At 34.9% G+C, this 19660-nt stretch overlaps 1 pseudogene; it reads right to left on the bottom strand.

The window, feature by feature from the left end:
* Positions 1-7994: 7994 nt before the first annotated feature.
* LOC149571327 (uncharacterized) overlaps positions 7995-19660 on the bottom strand; it is a 39214-nt pseudogene continuing 27548 nt past the window's right edge.

Raw genomic sequence — 19660 nt, 5'->3', positions numbered from 1 at the left:
GGTGTCAAAGTCGGTTGATGTTCAATCAGTAATGAACCTATAATGAGTTAAACTCATATTTGAAAGTCATAATGATTAAATTATGTAATAAAATTATAGTCATTGGAAAGCTTGCTCTGAGAAGCACATTTTGATATTTTTTATTTTATAGTAGGAGATCATTCTCCTACAATTATGGTAGTCAAAAGAGCAAAAAAAAGAAAAAAAGAAAAAAAGGTTAAATTTTTTATGATTTTGCATGTCCGTGCGAACATGGCGTTCACGCAAACACATTTACCATGTTTGCGTGAACCTATGTTCACATGAACATGCAAATCATGTTTGCGTGAACATATATATCACATATGTTCGTGCGAACATACGAAATATGTTCGCGCGAACATGATTTAAAAAAAAGTTCGCGCAAACATATGGTAAACTCAATTTCTCATTTTGAAATTTTTTTCATTTTTGTTCGTCCCACTAAAGTGGAACCCATTATTGTGGGTTCACCCTATAGCCTCTTCATCATCTCCTCGGATTCCATATTTGCCTCATCCAAAATTTTCATTGCTTCTAAATTAATTTTTTTTAAATTTTCGTCAACATTTTTATGAAATTGGGAGTTTCAACAATATCCTCATCACAAGGCATAGCTAGTGGCTCGGTACTTACTGATGTTTCTTTACCTTTATCCTGAACATCAAATTGTGAGAGGAATATTAGTAAAACTATCATAAAAACTAAAAAATTGTAAATAAAATAATGTAATAATATAACATTTTTCAACTATCTAATTTGTACAATTTCAAAAAGGTTTACCCTCGCTGAAGAAGGGGTGGGAGTAGCATCCTAGTGACCTCTATCATCTGTCGGATCCATATCGTCTTGTCACAAAGATTAAACATAAAAAATTTAGCTAACTGAAAGCAATAGACAACAAAAAAGAACTTATTAACAAAATGGTAAATAGTACTTACAGCCCTTATGATAGTAACTTTGTTTGTATCTATGTGATTTAAATGGTAATCAATTAGCAGTTCTTCCCCTACACTTATTGATTTTATTGCACAAACAAAAACTTCATTCCCCTCATGCGCCTCAAATATGCAATTGGGTTGCTTACTTGTTGAAGAAGGTCGCGTACTATTTATAAAACCTGCAATATTACCTATTGCATCTGGTCTCCCATCAATGTACATAGAAAATCTTTTACTTTGATCATTTTATTTCCATTGTATATAATTAGCTGATACCCCATACCTACGCATACTTTTTTTATATCGAACAATCTGCATCCAATCATTGTAATTGTAACATGGACTGACATAATTGAACAATTCAACAACTTTGTTGTAACATGCCTTTATCCCATCCATGGAAAATAGGCCCAAACCATGTAATGAGGATGGAGCAATGCGATATATCCTCTCATTAACACAAAAATCTGTGTTAATTGGAGGTTGCTCATTGGGTACCCATTCTTTCTCAATGTGTGAGTACCAAAAGGGCACCTTGATATCGCCTTTGGTCTTATCATCATAAGAACATGACCCCCCATTAGCAAAGAAAAATTGCATGCGTTTATCAAATTTTTTTCTATTCTTTTGACCTCTAGTTGATCTCCCTATTTTAGCCGTACTACATGTAGAGCTTTCATCTACTAGTTCCTCATTTCCCTCATTTGATGTAGATAGATCTAACAAGTACCTATGTAAACTGATATATTTCTGGATTTGATTGTGTAAAGATTTTTTACCATCAACGTTTCGAATCACACCAAGTGATCCATCATCAAGATGAAGAGAGCAAGAGATGTCAAACAAAATGGGTTGCAGAAGTTGACAGACTCAAAGATATAGGGACTAAGGGAGGGGGATTGCACGCACACCAAAGAAGTCAAATGGGGAGATGGTAGGATAGAAGACCATAAGTGCGTGCAATCCCCCTCCCTTAGTCCCTATATCTTTGAGTCTGTCAACTTCTGCAACCCATTTTGTTTGACATCTCTTGCTCTCTTCATCCTGATGATGGATCACTTGGTGTGATTCGAAACGTTGATGGTAAAAAATCTTTACACAATCGAATCCAGAAATATATCAGTTTATTTGCTATGGATTGTGGAAATTTAATCTCTTTAAGTACCTATTTGTTGGGTCCTGCAATCCATCAAATGGAAAGTGAAAGTGACAAATATAAAATGTAGTAAGTTGAAAGTGATTATACAATTATATTTCTATATGGACCTTCTTTGTCTATATATACATTGTATGATTATATAATATGTCTATTTATAACATACATGCTCAATGATAAAGAAGAATAATATAAGAAAATTATGTCTATTTATTGACTTATACCTGCTGATCCATGTCACTGTGCACAATCCACGCCAAACGGGTCAAATTTCCTGTAGTCAATTGACTATTTGTACAAAGGGTGACAATCAGACACAATATAAACATTGGTAATTATAAATAACATATGTTGTAATCATTAGAAATGAATACAATAAATATGTAATCAAATTTCCTGAATATGTTAATCATTTACCTTAAGTTAGCTAAAAATTACATGATACACGTTTGCTACAAATAACTTAGAAGACAACATGAACAATAGGCAACATCACAAACATGAAAAAATTTCCCTTATATATGGAATGCAAGATCGTCAACAGAATGGGTGACAATGCACCTATAGTCAATTGACTATTTGCAAAAAGGATCATAATCCGACACAACATAAACATTGATAACTATAAATAACATATGTTGTAATCATTAGAAATGAACATAATAAATATGTAATCAAATTTCTTGCATATGTTAATCATTTATCTTAAGTTAGCTAAAAATTACATGATACGTGTATGCTACAAATAACTTAGAAGACAACATGAACAATATGCAACATCGTAAACATGTTCAAACAAATTTACCTTATATATGGAATGCAGGATCATCAACAGAAGGGGTGATGACGTTTGTAGTCATTGATTATCTTCTTTATCATCATCATCATCATCATCATCATCATCATCATCGCCATCATCACCATCATCATCGCCATCATCATCGCCATCATCACCATCATCATTGCCATCATCACCATCGCCATCATCATCATCATCACCATCATCATCATCATCATCATCACCATCACCATCACCATTATCGTTATCACCATCATCTTGATCTTCATCATCTGCTTCTTCATCATCTTCAATATCTTCTTCTTCCATAACATTATACTTTATCGACCTTCCTCTTGGATCATGTCTAACAAAAAATGACCAACCCTGTTTATGTGGAACCTCTGAGTAAAACACTTGCTTACATTGGCTTGGAAGAACATAGGGCTTATCTCCAACTAGCTCAAACAACCTTGTATTGATCATTGTAAATCCATTATCATGTTGAATAACCGTTCTATCTGGATCATTTTGATTTAGTCGTAACCTATACCATTTGACAATGAATAGAACTACTTTGAAGGTGTTAAATTCACACTCAGTTATATCATCCAAGATGCCATAGTATTGATTTTGAGATTGTTGAGGATGTATGTCATTTCTAGATGATATATTGGTGACTTCAAAAACTATAGTTATCCCAGAATCACAAGTTTTTTTTTGTGTCATCCAACCTTTTTATGCAAAATTTGTGGCCATGATAGTACATAGCTTTGTGGTGCTTGACCTAAATTTTTTTGAGTGTGTGTAAATTATTTGCATCATGAGTTGATACGAAACATACGTCGAGTTATAATCATTAATAAATTTCTACATACCTCTCCACCTCTTAAACCCATTACTAGATCAACTACCATGGGCATAACATTGGAATCTCCATTACGATGAGCTTCTGTAACCAATGAAGCAACACCTTCCCATGTTAATGAGCAACCATTTTGTTGAAATCATTCAATCCATTCCATCATCCAATCAAGATTGTTCGCAATATACAAATGTATTGCATCCCACTCTCGACCACCTATTTCAAAAAACTACACCAATTAAAAATAACTTATATTGAAGATTTATAAGAATTAATTAACTACAATAACATTTTAGATTTACCTCTCACTTTCCTTGATCTACCTTTTCCCATCAAGTACTCCCCTTCGAATTTGTTAATTGATTTGGGATCCCAAATATGATCTACATGAATCTTTGCTGCAAACTTAGGAAGATATTCACTAATGTACACCATGGCCTGGTATAGCATATATCCCTCCACCATAGAACCCTTGGGATGTGCTCTCTATCAAACCAAGCCTTTCAAAAATTTCAAGTGCCTCTCAACCATCCACATTGACTTGGTTAGTACAGGTCCACACAATTCAATCTCCTCAACTTGATGTATGAGGTAGTGCTCTTGTGCATTGAAAAAACTTGGAGGTAGACACTTTTGCATTTCACACATCAAAAGATGAATTTTTCTCTTCCAATATTTTATATCTTCTTTATTGATTTCTGTAGATGACAACCACCTCATGTATTTTCCAAGATCATATATAAGCTGTTTGACATTGTTGGCGAAGTGGCGTGGGAGAGATAGAGGTAGAATGTACTGCAATATTTGTAAAATGATCTTGTCAATATTTTATAAAAGAATGCAATTGAAACTACATGCAGTATATAAATATATAGTGAATACAAAATAACATGAATTACCTTAATAAATGTATGCCAAACATGTGTTTTCAACCCTGGCCCAAATTCACTTTTATTTGATATGACATTGTTTATGTTCGCAACAAATCCTATGGGAAATCATTTTTTTTTTACGACTTCTTTTATAGAATTGCTCTACTACTCTGACAATAACCAACTAAGGGTACTTGTATCAATCTGGTCTCCATTTTTATTTGATCAAATTCCATTTTTCATTGCATGGTTGGATTCTTCAATGTCACTACAAGTTTTGACAATTTGATCTTTGTCACGCCTTCCATCCAAGATTTTCCATAATGTCTCTGCTACATTCTTTCCAATATGCATAGGATCAAACAAATGCACAATTGGGAGTTGCTCGTAGTACGACAACCTAGTAAATTGCATAGGATAAATTTTTAGTCCTTTTGGAAGTTGGTCATTCATGTCTTGATGACCTTCACAAGCATCAATCACATCATTAGTAAACAAAAGACAATATCGAAATATAAATTTGAAACAAAAACCATCAAATGGAATGACATTACCTCGACGATTTATTTTATTGTATGCCAACTTCCATAGGCGAGGTGTCATTCTCTGTGGCTTTGATGTAGTCTCTTCTAGATCATTGAAAAGATGTTTTTCGATAATTCGGTACTTATGATTTCTGTGCAGAAAGTGTCTATTCTCATCAAACACCTACTTTCTTAAACTTTTTGAATGACGAGATTTCATCTTTAGACCACAAACTAGACATGCAAATTTACCTTTTGTCTGAAGACCTATAAGATCATGTATAATTGGATTAAATGTGTTAACTTTGACATACCAAAAAAGAGGTGTCAAGAAGAGAACATACCACAAAAATGTGTTAGCCCAGGGGCATCGTGTATTGTCCATACAAGCATTGCATGAAATTGAAATTGTCTTTGTCGTATTGGTCTACAAATGTCATACATAGTAACCCCATTCCATAACACCACCAACTTGTCGATAAGGGGTTCAATATATACGTTGATATCTTTAACTTGGTACTTACCTAGTTGAATGAGCAAAAACATTACATAATTATTTTGACCATTTGATGGATTAGTAATAATAAATTAATTTAGATGACCACTAAATCAAAAAATACCTAGAACAATCAGTGTCAGCATTATGTGCTCTCTCTTTATGGACAACCAAGGAGGTATGTTATTGTTGATAACAAAAACAGGCCACACCGAGTAAGTAGATCTCATCTCTCCATAAGGATTGACACCATTTGCTGCCAATGAAAGCTTGAGTTTACGAGGTTCTTCTTTAAAGTGTGGCCATTTTTCCTCTATTTCCTTAAATGTCGAACCATCTGCAGGCATTCACATAATGTCATCTTGACTTCTATTGAGTGCATGGTAATCCATAAATTGTGCCAAGCTATTGCACTTGAATAATTGTTGCAGACATGGAATAATGGGAATATGCCGAAGAATCTTGCGAGGCACCTTTTTGGTTAATCGATCTGATTGATATCTACTCATATGACAAGTAGGGCATTATGTTGCAAATTCATGATGTTTATGATATATAATATGATCATTCGGACATGCATGTATTGTTTGATACTCCATTCCAATATCTTTCATGATGGCAAATAATTCTTGGTACGAGCGAGGTAGAATGTTTCATGGTGGAAACAAACACTCACCTATCAACCTACGACCAAAAATATAATTTCTTAATTTAAAGAATATTAATTGCTACACGAACCCAATGTTAATTGTAAGGGAACTACGAGTAAAATAATGAAAGAAGATGGCATACCTTAACATACGTGTCATTTCTACATTGGATAAACCATTCATAACCTTCAAGTTCACCAATAGCAATACAGCGGCAAGAAGAGTTGTTTTGGAGCTTTCGTATAGGGACTAGTGTGCCTTCTCAAGTAAAGGTACATCAAGCTCTGCATCATCATCATCATCATCATCATCATCTTGATCATTGTGATCATTTTGATCATCATGATCTTCATCATCCTAGTCTTCTTCCATGGTATCATTACCTTCTACTTCAATATTCACACCTCCATGTTCCCTCACTTGGAAATCTGCATTCTCTGAATTGTCATGGTCCATAACATGAAACTTAGGGATGTTGACCTATATGAAAATGAAAACCTTATATTAACCATGACCATGATGTCATCATCAAATCATGTCTTATGTAATTTATAAACTATTAAAATACATACCAATGGGCGATACTCATTTCCTCCTTCAATGTGACCATGTTGCCTACAATGTTGCTCAGTTGTTGTGATTAGATATCTTCGAGTCTTTAAGCCCTTACACATTTTGCAAGGACAATAACATTTTCTATCACCTTTTCTTTTTAAGTTAGACCACAATCTAGCAATTGTCTCCATATTTTTTTGTGCATTGATATTGTCAGACATGGTCTTTCTTGAATGGAATGACTTGTTGGTGGAAGAAGGATGATTTGTTTGCAACCTACAGATGGAGTAGTAAGGGGAAGACACATATAAAAAGGATTTAGGTCTCTGAACCAAGTAGGAGTTAGGACATGATGGAGTGGGGTCAGCCCAAGATATTTTGGAATCTTGAAGAACCTGGTAAAGGGTATCTGGAAAGGTGAAAATAAACAAGTATTTTTACAGCTACAAAGGAGGAATCGAGAGCATTATTAATAATGAAGAAGAAACTTAAATCCATACAACTTCACCTCTATTTACAATTTGACCTTTCTGCAAGTGAAATATGACAATATACAAAATTTACAATCACATTTTCACTTAAAAAAGAACACCAAATATACCTTTGCTACAATATCTTCTTCAAATTCTTCATTATCAGATTCTATCTCAATTGAATAGCAAGTACTATAGTGAGTATTAGGAAACTGACCTTGCGAATAGCATCTAGTTCATAAAGTATTAGGAAAGTGACCTTGTTGATTAGTTTAACATAGATTGGTGAACATAAAATTCATAATAAAAATCTAATTTTTTTCCACACTTGTTCAAACCATATAACGAAATGACAAAAAATGAATTGTATACAAGTCACTCCAAATCCTTATCTTTTAATATGCTTCATAGATGAGATTGCATTATATGTTTTGAACAAGATGTGGAATAAAATCAAATGACATAGATATAAGCATTCTCACACCATGAGTGAAGCAACAATTGCATAAAGCTTTATTGCAAAAAAATTGTCAATATTATTTACATTGTACATACTTGTTTATATAATGCTTCAATTCCTAAACTAAGAAACTATAGCTAGCATTCTAACCATGCATAAAAATAAAATTACAGTGTAGATGTATGAAATTATATGCATAACTACTCCTATACTAGTTTATAACTACTATGGAAGCACAGCACTGCAATCACAATACCAAATCCAACTCCATAACTTAATCCCAATCCCATTGCCCACCATCGACTCTCCATTATACCTTTGCTACTACCAACTGTAGTCTTATTCCATTCTGCTTGATTCTCTCTGCAACCTGAACCACAACCCAGTGTTGTATTTTCAAGGGGAAAACCATGAAGGTTGGGGTTTCCTAAAAAGGAGGAAGCCTCAAATGTTGCAAATTATTTTCCCTGTGGTATTAATCTTGACAACAGGTTGTTTGAAAGATTCAATACTTCGAGGAAGGTTAGATTTGAAAATTTGAAAGGAATTTTTCCTGACAACTTATTTTCTGAAAGATCTAGAGACTCTAAATGAGCCATGTTTGCCAAGGATTCAGGAATTGAACCACATAGCTGATTATTTGAGAAGTTGAGAGAAATTAAACCTTGGAGGACTCCCAATGCTGGAGGAATATTTCCTGAGAGATTGTTATGTGAGAGATCCATGAACTTGTCTGCATAGATTATCTTCTCATATGTTTGAACCCTTCCTTTTATCCAAATTGTTACTTCATCCTTGAACTTTGATTCATAAGGAGAGTCCTGATTTAAATAAGTGAAATAAGAGAAGGTAAGTCATTCATCAATAATTTGAGATTGATTGACCATAGCATATAGATTACTTTGATCTTGAGGGATACTTTCTGATAAACAATTACTCGATAAATTTAGAATTTGGAGATTCTGCAACCTCATAAGTTGGGATGGAATTTTACCTTCAAAATTATTAGAGGTTAAGCTCAAAATTTTCAAATCTTTCAGCTTTTCAATCCAAATAGGAATTTTACCTTCAAATTTATTATTTCCCAAATCAAATATTTTGAGACCTGTGCAATTTGAAAGGGACGGAGGAATATTACCTTGAAACCTATTGCCATTGAGATTTAGTACATGAAGAGCTGCGAGATTTCCCAACTCCTCTGGAATCTCCCCTTCCAAATCATTGTGAGCCAATTTCAAAACCACTAATTGAGAACATGACCTGATAGTTGTAGGGATCTTGCCCGTCAGCTTGTTATTTGACAAGTCCAAAATGCCCACTCTATCTGAATTTGTGCAAGTAGAACTTGGAATTTCTCCGGAGAGGTTATTTCCTGACAATGACAGAAAGATCGATGCCCAAATATCTGATGGAGGTCTAATGTTTGGAATCGAGCCATTAAACATATTATCTGACAGATCTAATAGGAATGAAATAAAATCCAGAGTAGGAAGTGTGCCATACAATCTATTCCCTTGCAAATCCATCACAAAAAATCGATGGGATATCTGCTAGGGTAGAGAACCTTCTAGATTGTTATCTGAAAGAATGAGTGTATCAAGATTAGGAAGATCCCACAACCATGAAGGAATATTTCCCACAATGTTGTTACTTGAAAGATCTAGTTCCTTCAATTGATATTGTTGGGACAAAAATGCAGGGAAAGCACCTTCTATATTGCAAGACCTCAATGCCAAGTACTCCAAATGGTCAAACTGTGGAATCCAACTTGCAGATATAGTAATAGATAACTGATTTTCAAAAAGGTCCAATCCTCGTAAGCGAGTTTGATTTTCGAGCATCTGAAATAAAATGTTGCCTCTTAATCTGTTGGAAGCAAGCGCCAACACATTTAAACTAGCCATCTTCAAAAGAGAATCTGGAATTGTTCCTGACAGCTAGTTATCGCCCAGATGCAGCTCACTTAATGTTGAAAGCTCACATAGAGAGGGTGGAATCTGGCCAATCAGATGATTATGGCTGAGTAAAAATACTCTTAAACTTGCTAGCTTTGAATTGGAGTCTAGGATTCTTCCTGACAGCTGGTTGTTACTGAGGTCTAGATGTGCAAGGGATAAAAGGCTATCAAAAGAGGATGGCATAGTTCCCTCCAAATTATTACAAGACAGATCCATGGTCTCAAGTTTTGAATAGTTTGCAACAGAGTGGGGAAACTCTTCACTTAAATTGCCGCCAGAAAGAGATAGAGCAACAAGTGAGTTGGAATGGCCTAAAATGAAAGAAAGGTTTCCCTTCAAGTCATTATTACCACTAAGGTCAATATTTCTCAATTTTGAACAGGGCATGAAATTGGAAGGGATGGAGCTATTTAGATTACTATAGCTGAGATCAAGTGAAACCAACGAAGATGCATTCTCAATCCAAGAGGGTAGTTCGGACGGGAATGAATTCCATGATAAATGCAGATGGGACAAAGAGGTCAGATTTGATAGATCTAGAATATTACCTGACAGCCCACAACTAGATAGTTGAATTTGGGTGAGATTGTGAAGACCGCTGAGGGCCTCACCCTAGCGCTCCAAGCCCATTGTCAGGTTCACTTCATTCATTCCAAAGAATTCAAGGCTTCTCAGACCTATGGCCCATACATCAAACTTACCACCCTTAAATTCCCAATTATATGAAAGATCCACATGACGTAAGCTTGACATATTTCCCAACACTAGAGGAACCTCACCGCCAAATCCAGCATTTGACAAGCTAAGAAATGAAAGCCTCTATAGTTTTGAGAACTATGGAGAAATATAAATACATTGAAAGTAATTCCAACTGAAATCCAAGTGTTGTAGGTGTTGTAGATCAAACATCGATGGATGAATTTCACCACTCAATTGATTGCTTAGATCAAGGGTAATCACATGCGATGTATGATAATCACAGCCAATGCCCTCCCACTCGTAATATTTCAATCCATGCCAAGAGGATAACTGACCTGAGGAAAGATAAAGGACACCCTTGAAATCTAATAGAGAACTTCTCTCATCTTCGATACATGTTATTGAAATTTACATATTAAGTTATGGAGTTGGATTTGGTATTGTGATTGCAGTGTTGTGCTTCCACATTTCTAAAAATTATAGCGCAGATGTATGAAATTATATGCATAACTACTCCTATACTAGTTTATAACTCCTATATTGTGATTGTTTAACTCCATCACCCAAGAGGATGCCAAACAAGATTAAGTTTTACTAGAGATGTCAAAAAATTACATTCAAAAAAATCTAATTTATAGAAATAATTGCAGCAGGTAAAGCATATTTGAAAGATAAAAATAGACAACTTATGTATATAAATCCTAGAATCGTTATGATTCAAAATATTACTTGACTTATAATTAATAATTATGGAAGGTTTTTTTTTCACTGCAGTCAAAATCCGTTAACAGAATGGGTGAAGGTAAGGTAGGGATATACCAAACTCGCACTGTAATGTGGTTCCACATTTATAAGACACAACAAAAATTGGTTCCACATTTATATGACACTTTTGAAATATTAAAAATATATAAGTAGTTCACCATAGTTTTTAACTCTCAAAATATTAAAGAAATGATATTCTATGATGCCAGTGTTTTTCCTAAATGCTAGACAAACTACGTTAGAGATGTATAGTATTTCATACACTACTACTCAAAAGTTCTAATCATTTCAAATTGTAATAGAATAATTACTATATATTAAATGTAGATTTATCTCACATGGCCTTTACCTTATTGTTCACTTGTTGTAATGCTTATTTATGGATCATGTACAAATGTGTTATGAGTTTTGGAAGATATTACCTTATCTTATAGACATCCTTGGTATCAAGACTAGCTTAGTTGTATATATGCAAAGCATATTTTCAACATTTCCATTAAAAAAGATACTTCTACATTTTCCATTATCTCCTCACTAAAACACAAAACACTAATTCTAAGCCATAAGTTTCCATCAATAAAATATAGATGTATTGATAAGACATAGATCAATGCAAAAGCAAAGAAGAAAAGCTTGGTGAGATAAGGCCACATAATAGAAGGAAAGAAGTGTAGGAGAAAATTGTTAAATAGGCACACTAAATTGATCATGGAGAACATTAAAATAAAGTCAATGAATTGAACTTCTATGATGCCCCCAATCCAGTCGGTTAGTGCACCACTACAAGTGATAAACGTGACATTTTTAATTACCCTTACAAATACCCATAACTAGTTGAAAAAGATAAGATTTGTGCATCTCAAATGCAACTAGAAATTTTTTGCTAACACTATTTTGTAACCCTGTGAATAACATGCAATTAGAAAAAGTACCAAACTTCCATTAAGTTTCAAGCAGATTCCATTTAATATAGAAGAAAACAAATCTCAAACCAGTTAGCATATTAGTTTCCTGATTTCCACGAGTTTTGGAGGGCCTATAAGCAAATGAGAGGGAAATCCCCTTAGTGATGTAACATAAACAATTATTGTTCTTGGCTCTCAGTTGAAGAGGTTTCGATACAAGGCTCACACTCCCATACCAAGTAACAAAGACGATTGGTGTTCTTCACTACCAATTAAGAATATCCCAATCTAAGGTTTGTGCTCTCATATCAAGTAACAAAAACAATTATGGTTCTTGGTTCTTATCAAAGAGGTTTTTCAAGCTAGGTCGTAGGCTTCCATACCAAGTAGCGAAAATAATTATTTTCCTTGGCACTCAACTGAAAAGGTTTCAGTTTAAGGCTCTTGCTCCCATATAGACTAGAACAAAAACAATTATTGCTCTTAGCTAACAATTGAAGAAGCTCTAATCTAAGACTCATGCTCTCATATCAAACAATAAAAAATTATTATTATTCTTGATTATTTGTCCAAGAAATATTAATCTAGAACTCATACTCTTATATCCAATAACAAAAATATATCATTCTCAACTATCAATCCAAAAAGTTTCACTCTAAGAATTCTACTTCCATATCAAATAAAAAATATAATTACTGTGTTGCTCCCAATATAAAATGTTCCAATCTAAAGCTCATGATCCTATATAAAATATTATTAAACAAGCTAAGATTTCTTCAATCCATAATAACTTCTCCAAATATAGAATATTATTCATCAATTTTACCAATAACCAAAGTAATTGGTAGACAAAAGGTCACAGGCTGCAAATTCAAACCATTGGAGTGTCTAAAAGAAATTGCATTGTATAGCTGATAGAAAACGTGAGCCAAATTGTTGCATGAAGCTTAAAATAGTGAAATAGTTGAAGTCAATGAAGTCAATCATAACGTAGGTTCAGAAAATCTAAATTTTTTTGGTAGAACTTGCTCAGCACACTGAATTAAGATCTGAATTGTTAGTTTTTCAGCTCCCCAAAAGTAGGATGCCATAGCAAAAAATTGCCTTGTCAGGACAGCATAAATGAATATCTCACCAAGCCACTTTCCACATGAAATCAAAGATTATCTTGGTTAATTTCTTTGTTCAATTCAATGGGCTCAATATAACTTCAATCTCTTTTCATAAGTACTATTGTTTTCAGCTGTTATATGGTACATAGTATTACAATTGTTTGAAAGTTTTTGTAATGCACATTCAAAGCCCTTCTAACAGATAGTTTGATGGACCAGAAGTTCCACAAGATGAATACAACACGTGGTTGTAGAAGACTGGGATGCATTAAGCAGTCAGTACTGAAAAAGTAGCACAAGATTAATGCATGGAGTGCTCAAACCACTAATTTTGGAGAAAATTCCGCCAACATGGAGTCCCCAAGCGCATTCTTATGAAACCCCTTATAGTGTGGTTGAATTGACACCACATGGCAGAGAAGGGAACACTTTCTATTCTTGAATATAGGAGGATAATAAATCATGTAAATCATGCACCAACTAACAATACATAAACAAGGGCTTGAATGCAGAAAAAGGCACAATCCAAGGTTTGATTGTGCATGAGGAGTTGAGTGCTTGGAAGAGGGGATGAAGCCATTCATGGTGAATCTATGTGGAGTCTAGACAAGATAGAGGGTGAAAAAACTAGACTGTGGGAGTTACCACCAAAAAAATGCACCAACAAAAAATGACACAAGTCATAGAGCGCTTATAGCCCATGTCGATCTTCCTTGCCATCTAGACACATAGTTGCGGCCAAAAGATTGATTGCAGCAAGAGTATCATAACTGAAAATCACATAGAAGGTCAAAATGCTCCCTTCCTCAATTGAATTTAAGTCATACAATTCAAGAGTTTCACATTCTTCACTACTGAGTGGTGATCATTTAGAAAAATTACTCCCATCCTCATCTGAAGAATCCTTCTCTGATCTCTTTGAACACATGTATCTAACAATTAGCACTCCAAATGTACACACATTTATGAAAAAATGATAGTTAAACATGAGAGTGCTATTAAGGGTTTGAAAGCCTACAAGGCTTTTAATAACAAGTTTCTATGTTCGGCCTCAGGTATATATGGGAAGTAATCAGTGGTTAACCCTACACCTCAAACACAAGGATTTCATACATAATTAGCTAGACAAAAACCTTATCAACTAAAATTTTATATATTAAAACCCTACACAATGTCATGGTAAAGAAAACCATATAGCGCTAAACTCTTACCTATTACAATGGTCCCTACACAATGCCGAGTCCTCTCTTCTAGAACCCGCCCTTGAAAATCTATGCCCTCCTACGAGCGAAATGTTAGAAGTGAAGGAGTTGAAGTGGTGGGTCAATGGAGGTCGACCACCGGCACATCAAGAAACATTCCAACAATTGCCATACAATTCTATACCTAAAATTATATGGCAATCGTGAACCATCGAAAGCTTGCCCTTATGTTCTGTTCTTCGGACTCGCAGCAACCCTCGCACCAAATTAAATGTGTTATATTTTTTCCCCTTTTTTTTTTGTTTTATGCTGCGGTGTGTGTCACAATTGCGACAAAAATAGTTTCTCGTAATTGTGACCAACACGGGTATGTTATAAAAACAAACAAAAATTTTCTTTATAACTCGACCAACCAACCCATTTAAAATACTTGCTCACAATTTTTGGTTGCAATTTAGGGTAAAATGCACTAGTGCTTTTAATTATTTCCTTAAAACCTAAATTAAGAAATCAAATCAAATGTTTACTAAATCAAGATAAGAAGTCAACAACTGATTAATCCACTTGGCTATAAAAATAAAATACAAGACAAAGTAGTTGGGGTGACAAAACTTTTGTACATGTTGGAACAATATTGTACCTCGTAGGTTATAGACATATATCAAATAGGTGAAGAAAAAGATGGTCAAATTAAAATGTGTCAAGTCTATCTATTCTGTTTAGTGATTTGTGTAATTTAATTCAAGTTGTGATTTCTAAGAATATTCAATGTGACCTCTTTCTAGACCAAGTTGTGTGTTATCTAATATATATCTAGTTGGATAGATAAAGGTACTTCCTAGAGAATACTTTAGTTGATTTATTGAACCATTCATAACTTTCTTAATTGATTTATAACAACTTTTTATTAATTAGAAATTTTATAGTAGAAACTAATGATGCTAAGCACTACATTTAATTCAAAACACTACATTTAAATTGTTTAAGGTACTTATCGCTATATAGTCATAAATATTTTTTCTCTGATAGAGGTAAGTACATTCATATTATATATTGGATGAAACTAAAAATAAATCAATTTCTCTGAGCAAAATAAAATTTAAGAACTTACAACAACAATAAATTATCATCCAAAAAAATAGACTTAATTCTCTCCCTTGTTGGCACAAATAAAGGTATTTCTATTTTTGTTCCACAACCTTATCATAATAAGGGTAACAAACCACATGCAATGAATTTGATGCTGAAAATATTATCTTGATCTTTATATTATACATTTAATAACATCACTATTCTTTAAAGGGCACTAGCTCAATAGAAGAGCACTTGCTTTGTAAGTAGGAGGATGTTGGTTCAATTCCATCATGCCCTAATATGATTAAATTAGTGATTAAATAAATTACCAAATATAATACCAAATAAACTACCAAATATAATACCAAATATAATACCAAATCAACTATCAAATCAAATACCAAATAAGTTACCAAATATACCACCAAATATACCACAAAAAAGACTACTAAACATACTACCAAAATTACCAAATAAACTACCATGAAACAATTATAAATGACCAAAGCAATGATTACATCAATGACCAAATTAATTATTAAAATAGTTTAGTCATACATTTGGTTGCCAAAGTAATGACCGGATATAAACTACCAATGGTCACGTGATCAAAATTGGTCACATTTCTATAATTTTTAGTAATTTATTTAGTGGTATATTGTTGTTTTTGTACTAGTGCTCTCCCATTGCCTTCTCTCTCTCTCTCTCTCTCTCTCTCTGCTCTCTCTCTCCCATCCCCTACTCACTCTCTCTATCACCCCTACTCTCTCTCTCTCTCACTTCCTCTCTCTCCCATCCCCTACTCTCTCTCTCTCTCCCCTCTCCCATCCCCTAATTTCTCTCTCTCTCTCTCTCTCTCTCTCTCTCTCTCTCACACACACACACACACACACACAAACACACTCTCTCTCTCTCTCTCTCTCTCATCCCCCCTCTCCTCTCTCTCTCTCGCTCTCCCACCACCTACTCTCTCTCTCACTCTCTCTCCCCCATCCCCTATCTCTCTCATTCTCCCACCCCCTACTCTCTCTCTCTCTCCCACCCCCTACTCTCTCTCTCTCCCCCATCCCCTCTCTCTCTCTTGTTCTCCCTCTCCTACTTCCTACTCTCTCTCTTACATCCCCTACTTTCTCTCTCTCACTCTCTCTCTCTCCCATCCCTCTCTCTCTATCCTGCATCCCCTCTCTCTGCCTTGCTCTTCCTCTCCCACTCCCTCTCCCACTGCCTACTCTCTCTCTCTCCCTCCCATCCCCTACTATCTCTCTCCCACCCCCTACTCTCTCTCTCACTCTCTCTCTCCCTCTCTACTCTCTCTCTCTCCCCCATCCCCTACTCTCACTCTCTCTCTCCCATCCCCTACTCTCTATTTCTCCCTCCCTCACTCTCTCCCTATCCCACCTCCTATGCTCTTCCCATCTTCTAATCTCTCTTATTCTCTACCCTCTCTACCTCTCTCCTTCCCTCTCTATTGAAATTTAGGTTTTAATAATGTGTGTGCACTAAAGCACATACATGCTATTAAGACCCAAAAAAGCTTTAAATAGCGTGTGACGCTATTCAAAGCTTTGCATTCTACCAAGCCTAAGGCTTGGTTTTGTCTTGGGGATCCAACCCAAGGTTTTGGAGTCTCTAAACTAGTTTGAGACATGTTTTGCTAAAAGCATACCAAAAATAATCGATTTTTCTTGTGTGCTCTCCTTCGAGTTTCCTCATGGTTGAGCATCAATAAAATTAGGATACATGACATTGTAAGTCTCTATGTTAGCTATATAACCATATAATTTATTTTTTATTTGAACTATTTCAATCCTTTCAACTATAATTTCTTTTGAATGTATGTCTATTTTTTGGTCAAAAACCAACATGTACTAATTGGGTTGTAGATTTTAGCTCGTTCATTGAATTTCACAACAACTTAGTTTTTTAGAAACTAGACTCCATTCTACACACTTTGAAAAAAAGAAGTTTCAATTTTAGATTAGTTTCAATCATTTCTAGGGGGAGCACACACATATTTCATGTTTTTGGGATGTGTCCAATTAAAAAATTCATTAAAAAAAAACACATTATAAAATTACCCGAAAAATTTGGGATAAACTACACAGTGTTAGGTAACTTTTGACCAAAGTGATTAAAGAATTTTTTTTAAAAAAGTTAAAATTTTAGGGGGGCCACACTTTGTACTATGTTATGTTTTTTCTGAAGAAACAGTAATGTTGTGGTGTCCACAACACACGTCCCATTCCTTACTAGGAATGGGGACCCCCTACTTTTTTTTACTTTTGGACTCATAGTTCGGGAGTCGGGAGAAGAAAATTTGGTTAGAAGTTAGAATTTTAGAGTAAAAAAACCAAAAAAATAAATTTAAAAAAAAATGAAATGAAAAAAATAACAAAAAATTGAAAAATTGAAAAACACAAAAAAATTATTTTTCTTTAAAAATATATATATATTATTAAAAAAAAAAAAAAAAAAAAGAGTGCACACCACAAAGCTCTGCGCGCGCGCACCATGATGCGATGTGCGCACACGCGCCAAGGTGTGGCTGCACGTGCCATGAGCGCATGCCAAGGTGTGGCCATGCGCACCATGACGCGATGCGTGCACATGTGCCAAAGTGCGGTCACACACGCTTGCCAAGGCACGGCCACGCGCGCCATGATGTGCCAAGGTGCGACCGTGCACACGTTTGTCAAAGCATGGTCGTGTGCGTCGTGTGCACCATGAAGCATCATGAGCATGCCATATCGCACCGCGCGTGTGCCTTAAAGCACTGTGCCTCCCATTCACCTCTCACGTACCGTGCAGCTAGTTTTTGAGGTTTTTGTTCCAGTGTCATTAGGGTTTGCCTTAACTAAGCATTTTCATCTCTCTGGACTAATGTTTGCTTCTTTTTGTAGGTAAAAAGGGTATCCTCAACTTGTCGGGGTCATAACTTTTGACTCAAAGCTCGGAATTCAGAACCGTTTACACCATTGGAAAGAAGAACTGAAGATCTAATTTCAATCCCTAAAATAGGGAGCCTTTGGCTGCCCTAATTTAGGGACTGATGAAAGTTTCAACTTGAAATTTTGAGCAAAAGACCTCGGAAAAAGCCATTTAGAAATGCCTAGAAAATTTGTGAAAAATTATGAAAAAGTTTCAAACATTTGATCATCTAGATCACTTGGTTTCTTGCCGAGAAGGATAGGGTAGTTGGAGGGAAGACAAAGGTTGAAGATACAAAGGTTGGACACATGATGTAGAATAGGTTCCTCATCTTATGCAACTATTAATGATGAGATTCAACGCAAGTGCCTTGGGATTTTAGATTGAAGAAGTAGGAGTGCAAGTTTATGAAAGTGATTGGCTATAAAGAGGGTGCAAATCATCAAAAAAGGGCAAAGAATGTATACAAAAAATGATCTAAAGCCCCATTTGAGAAAAACCCATAAACCATTTTCAAAATTGAGAACTTTGATTTTTTGGCGAATTGAGCTTCTGAGGTTCGCAGATCCACAAGTACGCAGGTCTGCAACTTCGCATTTTTTAGCTCCACAATTCAGAGGTGTGTTGATAGTTGATTGCTAGCTCCAAAAATAACACTTTCCATGCATTGGGAGCACATTCTGATGGCAAGTTAACTTCGACACATGCCTATTGAAGGGTCAATTTCCATTTTTGATGTCTCCAAGCACTTCCACTTGAACTGATGGCTTCCTCCTACATTCTCTCTCATGCTTTCTCTATTTTTGACATGTAAAGGACTCATGCATCCAATTAATGAATAAAATATGGATGGAGTCCCTCTAAGCACCAGTTAAATTGTCAGTTTGTATATATTTAGTTTGTTTAAATGTTTTAAAAGCATTTTATTGCATCAAGATATCTCTCACTCTCAACACAAATTGAGGAGATGATTTCTTATAAATACCCCATTGTAAAATGTAAGAAGGGCCACCGTTATTATGCAATAAAATTATGCTTTTGGTGTTAGAATTTAGAGTGTAGTTATTCTTACCTGAATGTGTCATTATTTTGTGGATTTTATTCATGAGATTGTGATTGAGCCAAAGGTTTATTGTATTGTTTCTGGTTGTGCGATCTTTTAGTTCTATTTTTTTTTTATAGATATATGAATTCTGTTGACGTAATGAGCTTCAGAAGAGATCACCCTA

Source organism: Cupressus sempervirens, chromosome 2 (genome assembly GCF_028749045.1).
Source record: "Cupressus sempervirens isolate cs-2001-9-10 chromosome 2, ASM2874904v1, whole genome shotgun sequence".
Taxonomy (NCBI): Eukaryota; Viridiplantae; Streptophyta; class Pinopsida; order Cupressales; family Cupressaceae; genus Cupressus; species Cupressus sempervirens.
This window is presented reverse-complemented; position numbering and strand designations above follow the sequence as displayed.